Here is a 6,559-nt window from a genome sequence, read left to right as displayed (position 1 = left end):
TCACTTTTTATACTTATCTTTTTTGTCTTTCAATTTGTCAGAGAGTTCTTTATGCAGCCAAGCTGGTTTCTTTTGGGAGTTGTTATTTTTCTTCTTCATTGGTATTGTGCTAGACTGGGCTTTTGTAATCTCATTTTTCAAAATTTCCTAAGCTTCTTGAGTTGTTTTCTCCTTGAGGATTCTCATTCATGGAATTCTTCCCAGGTTTATTGAAATTAGATCTCTTAAAGTCCAAGACTCTAGTTTGACTTTGTTCTACTACTTGTGTTTGCATAATGTTGAATTCCAATATTGCATGGTCACTTGCCCAAGGTTCCTGTGGCTTCAACACCTTCTATCATTTCCTCTCTGTTAGTGAGAATTAAGTCCAATATGGCTGATCCCCTTATTCCCTTCTCTACTTTTTGGGAAACAAAGGTGTCTGCTAGGTTCATTAGGAACCTGTTGGATCTTTCACTTGATGCAGAGTGTGTTTCCCAGTTGATGTCAGGGTAGTTTAAATCTCCCATTACTATTGTGGTGTGCTTCCTACATACCTTAGTTAGCTGACTAGCAAAAAGTTCACCTACTTCCTCTGCTTGGTTGAGTGACCTGTAGTATAGACCTATGGCAATATCATTCCCCCAAAAACCTTTAATATTGACCCAAATGCATTCAAGATACTTCTCATCATTGTTGTGCTCTATTTCTGTAGAGATGTAGTTATTTCTTATATATAGTGCAACTCCACCTCCTCTTTTATTTGGTCTATTTCTTTTAAATAATTTAAATCCTTTTAGCTGCATATTCCATTTGTGGGTTTCATCCTACCAAGTTTCTGTAATGGCAACAATATCGTATCTGCCCTCATTTACTTGAATTTCTAATTCACCCTGTTTATTCCTCATACTCTGTGCATTGGTGCATAGACATTTGAATCCATTTTGATTGAACCTGTGTTTACTGTCTACATAACCTGTGTTATGCCTGACTGCCCCAATTCCTTGCCACTTGTATGATTCATGCACATGGTATGGCACTCACTATTAAATGCTTGGTTTTGCTTGACAGTGGGAGTGATAATCTTACCCGCACAAACATCTATATTACATGTACTGATAACCCTATGAATTTTAGATTGCTGGGGACAGAAATGTTCTGTATCAATTAATTCTCTGTCCCCGCTGTTCAGTTTAAATGTTTATGCAGAAAATCTGTTAATTTAATGCCAAGTAATTCAGTCCCTTTCTTGGATGGGTGCAAACCATCTCTTTTGCACAGTTTTTTTATTGGACCAGCTGCAGACATCATGACTAATAAAATCAAAGCCTTCCCTTTTACACCATTTCTTTAGCCACACATTAAACTCTGCTACACGCTGGCCCTTCCCTTTTTGTTCCTTATATACTGGTAAAACCTCTGAAAAGATAAGCCTGCAACCTATACTACTAAGTTTATACCCCAAGCTCTGGTAATCATTCTTCACAGAAAGTACATCTTTTTGGGACAGATCATTTGTGCCAAGATTTATAATAGCATCAACGTCACAGTCCTTACTTGCATTCTTGATTATCTTAAGAATACTCCTTGTCTCTGCTGGCAGTAGCACCTGGCAGACACCTGACCTCTTTTAAAACTTCCATATCCTTTCCTAAATTTGCATCCCTTATGATTGAATCACCAACCAGAAGGTGACTTCTCTTTTTGCATACCTTGCTCTTCTAGTGCGACTGATGTATGATACCTAGTTCCCCATTTTGCCTTTCCGAAGAAAGTTCTTCATTTTGGACCATGATTCCCTGCTTATTTGGGTCATCATTATCACAACTACCTTGACCTGTCTCATTGTCAGCAAGGGCACTATATCTGTTATGCTGGGTCACAGCAAAATCTTTGTGTTTATGGTTCACAACTCTCTCTCTGCCATATCCCACGGTTGTCTAAACCGCTCTTCCCCTGCAGGATCTTTGCAGTAGAAGTGGCATCTCCATTGAGGCCAAATTGGACACCTAATTTCTGCTTGGAGAGCACAGATTAGAGTTCTAGATAGGTAATCTGTCTATGTAGACTAGTAATTTGTTTACAAAGGGGACAGTATCCAAATTTGAAAAGAGTACTGAGAAAGACAGTTGCAAAAGACAGGTGCAGATTGAGATGGGTACTTGATGTTGAGATGGGTACTTACTTCCCTTTTTCTGTAAAGCAACATTTGAGCAGCTATTTCTGTTCTTTTTCAAGCACAAGTGAAAATTGTAAGCGACTTTGACATAAAATCAAGGTAATTTTTTAAAAAGCTAATTATAGTTTCTAATGATGAAAATTTAATGATGAGGGTAATAATAAAGTATAACTTTTAATTTAATCAGATCAACTTATTTCAGGATGCTTGAAATCACTAATGCTCTGTTTTTCCCTTTAGAAATGACAGTAGGAATTTACCTTTACTTTATAGTGTTTACGTAAAATTACACAGTAAGCCTTCCAAATGGCTGTACAAACTTGTTAAAACTGAAAATCTAGAAGCACATCTCGCTCTAAGCATCTTTTTTCCCTTGTTACTTTTGATGTTTAATATTGCCATAATTGTTTTGAAAACAAAAAGGCCATCGAAGAGATCATCAAACAACGAATGCCAATCTCTTATATTTTCCTCTCATATCTCACCTTCCTCATTTTTCTGGGCCGTTTAAAAGGGTGTTCCCAGGCAATTATTTAGGGCAATGGTTCTTAACCCTTTTTTCTTCCATAGATCTTTTTGACAATCTGGTGAAATTTATGGCTCTTAGAAAATTATATTTAAATGCATAAATCATCTAGATATAAATACAAAGGAAACCAATTATGATCAAACAGAGTTTTTAAAATATTAAAATGTAACAAATATAAAATGCAATAATATATAGAAGAAATTATTGGTAGCTCAGGATTGAAATATCCTTGGTGCTCTCTGAGGTTGTTGGTTTTTTGCAGACATTATCCAACATTACCCAATCAAATAATATCTTCAATGCTAGAAGGGAGTGGGCTTTGTTCTCTTTTTATATACCAGTGTTTCCCAAACTTTTGACATATGTGTACCCCTTCTATAATTTTCGTAACGCTGAGTACCCCTCATAAAAAACATATGCTTTAATAAAAATCAAAATATATTTATTTTTTCTTTATTTGGTACATACGCAAAATAAACGAATGTTATATTATAAAGAACATTTATTTGATTCAATGAGAAGGATGAAATTGTTTATGTTGAGATGACAGATCATCATAATTTGGTTCTCTGGCTGTTAATTTTAATCTGAGATGCCAAACTCCGGTGCAATGCATACCCCCACCAAACTCTTCCCGTACCCCTGGGGGTACATGTACCACACTTTGGGAAACACTGTTATATATAATGGTGAGACTGAAACTGTGCACTCTAGGGCAGGGGTGTTAAACTGGCAGCCCGTGAGCCAGATGTGTCATGCGCAGCTCTTGCCCACCCCACCTCATGAATGGGAAAAAAAGTCACGTGACAGCAACCCGATGCAGCAGGTTTGACACCCGTGCTTTAGGGCGAGTTAATTCCCTTTTCTATGCTGTGCTGATTATTTACTTAATCACTTCTTCTCTGTTGTTTTCCTCTTGAGCAAGATTACACGCCCCTTTCCAAGCAGATGTTCCATCTCATTCAACTCTAACCCAAGTACAATTGCACAATTATACCAATAAACTGCTGGGCGTGGGAGTGAGAGCAACTAATAAATACATTGTACCTTTCTGCTTTTGCAACTAGGTCCTGCTTTTGATAAGCTTAAGTGTTTTTAATGATGAATCTCATGCCGTTGAATTTGACAAACCTCTCCACCACCACCACCACCTGGAGACATGTAAAAAAACAGCCTGTTAATTTTTACACAACGATGCTGCAATCTTCTCTTTTTATGTGCCTCTTCCCCACGCCTCAAGTATACTCCTGGCCAAAAGTTTTGAGAATGACACAAAAATTGCTGCTCCAGTGTGGAAGATGGCAATGTGCATATACTCCAGGATGTTATGAAGAGTGATCAAATCAATTTGCAATTAATTGCGAAGTCCCTCTGTGCCATGAAAATGAACTTAATCCCCCAAAAACATTTCCACTGTATTTCAACCCTGCCACAACCGGACTCCGGTAAAGTCATTTTCTCTGATGAAAATTTCTGTTTGGGTCATCCATTGTCTGTAGAAGAAAAGGTGAATGCCACCATCAGCCCTTTGTCATGCCAAACAGTGAAGTACCCTGAGACCATTCATGTTTGGGGTTGCTTCTCAGCCAAGGGAATGGGCTCACTCACAATTTTGCCTAGGAACAGCAGAGGTGGGTTGCTAATCTTTCTACTACCGGTTTGGGTGCGTTCCTGCGTGCGCTCGCTTGCTCGCATGCAACATGTCTGGGTGGGTGGGCAGAGCCTCCCACCGCCACTACTACCAGTTCAGCCGATCTGGGCCAAACTGGCAGCAACTCACTTCTGGAACACATCCATTAATGGTACAAAAACTTCTTCCAAGAGCACCTTCTCCCAAACATCCAAGAACCGTTTGGTGATGAGCAATGCCTTTTCCAGCATGATGGAGTGTCTTGCCATAATAGCAGTTAGCAGTTAGACTTATATACCACTTCATAGGGCTTTCAGCCCTCTCTAAGTGGTTTACAGAGTCAGCTTATCGCCCCCACAGTCTGGGTCCTCATTTCACCCACCTCGGAAGGATGGAAGGCTGAGTCAACCCTGAGCCGGTGAGATTTGAACCGCTGAACTGCAGATAACAGTCAGCTGAAGTGGCCGGCAGTACTGCACCCTAACCACTGTGCCACCTCGGCTGTAGGAAGTTAAAACCCATCCCTCTCCTAGAAAAATGAAATATCCTAGGAAATATTGAAAAGGCAGAATATAATATTTCCCTGGATGTGAAAAGGAAGAAACATGTTTTAAAGAGAGACTAGCTCCCTGCAGCTTCCTGCCCACGCCCTTTGTCAATGGGCCATTAAGATGCACAAGCCAGCCCCTTTACATAATAAAGAGTTCTCCCCTTCAGTTCCAGGAGGATGGGATTAAGACATGATTAGCCTTTACCCACTCACCACATGGCATCGAGAACTCGACCAAACCTGGATTCAAAACACAGCCTAGAGAGTTGCCCTGCATTGTCCTATGGGAGTCTGACAACCGATCAGAATACATTGCTTACACGGGAACAGGAAACAGATAGGTGGGGGCAAACAAATTATAAAAAACCCTGCAAGCCCCTTTTTCGCTTTCTCTTCTTCTCCACCCAACTTTGAAGCATGTGATCACCTTTTCTATTCAGGACTCAAGCCATGTGGTCTTGTCTACCATTAAACCATATTTCCAAGCAGCCTCCATGGGTCCAGTGTCTTTTTCCCCACTTGGAGCTGAACCCAGAAGGACATTTCTTTCAACAAGGCAAAAGTAGTTTTGGGGACCAAAACACTGAGATTTTGGGTCCATGGCCTGGAAATTCCCCAGACCTTCATCCCATTGAGAACTTGTGATCAATCCTCAAGAGACGGGCAAACAAACAAAAGCCCACAAATTCTGACAAACTCCAAACCTTGATTATGCAAGAATGGACTGCCATCATTCAGGGTGTGGCCCAGAAACCAGGGCGAATTGGAGAGATTTTGAATAAGAAGGATCAACACTACAAATATTGACTCTTTGCATAAACTTAGTGTAATTGTCAATAAAAGCCTCTGAGACTTATGCAAATGCTTGTACTTATATTTCGATATACCATCCTAACATCTGCACGAAGATCTTCCAACACTGGAGCAGCAGACTTCGTGAGAATTAATCTTTGTGTAAGGTGACCAGACGTCCCAATTTCAGTGGGACAGTCATGATTTATAACAATTTGTCCCGTGTCCCGAGGCGTTTTTAAAAAGTCCCGATTTTCTGGCTTCATGTTGAAAGCCCAGTGGATTTGCTTAAGAAATCCTAACCGGGGCAAGACAAAAGATACTCTGTCTAACCTCTCTCTCTCTGTCTCAGTACTTTCATTGAAGATATTAAAACTTTAAAGCAAGAAAACAAACCTCCCCCCCCCCGCCCCTTTTACTCACTTTTATAAGAAAAGATGACTCAGTACCATAGAGCTCCAGGAAATACTTGGCTAGAGAGGTAGCGAGTGTTCCTTCCTGGATTTTCTGGAGGGAAGGGCCACAGAGGTTGGAGGTCGGCTCATGTGGAAAAAATGGTGGCAAAGTTTCTTTGAAAAATATTTCCCTAATTTCACCATTTTAATTTGCTCAGTTCTTTGTATTAACATCTACATCATTCTGGATTGACTTGGAGTGCTCACTTGTGCCTGCTGGTAAGTGAGCTGGGTTTTTTTCTTTTATTTTTTTAATGTATTTTAAAATAATATTTTATTTATTGTGCATAGGATTTTTTAAAATAGTTTTATTCTGTGTGGATTCTTTTTTTAAATTGTCTTACACTATTTAAAAAAAGATTCTATCCAAAATAAATTGAAGTGAAACCATTTTTAAAAATTCTATGCACAATACTTTGAAATGTTTTACTTCTATTTATTCTGT

The sequence above is a fragment of the Thamnophis elegans genome, chromosome 6 (assembly GCF_009769535.1).
Source record: "Thamnophis elegans isolate rThaEle1 chromosome 6, rThaEle1.pri, whole genome shotgun sequence".
In the NCBI taxonomy this organism is placed as follows: Eukaryota; Metazoa; Chordata; class Lepidosauria; order Squamata; family Colubridae; genus Thamnophis; species Thamnophis elegans.
The sequence above is the reverse complement of the archived record's forward strand: the minus strand, read 5'-3'. Positions refer to the sequence as shown.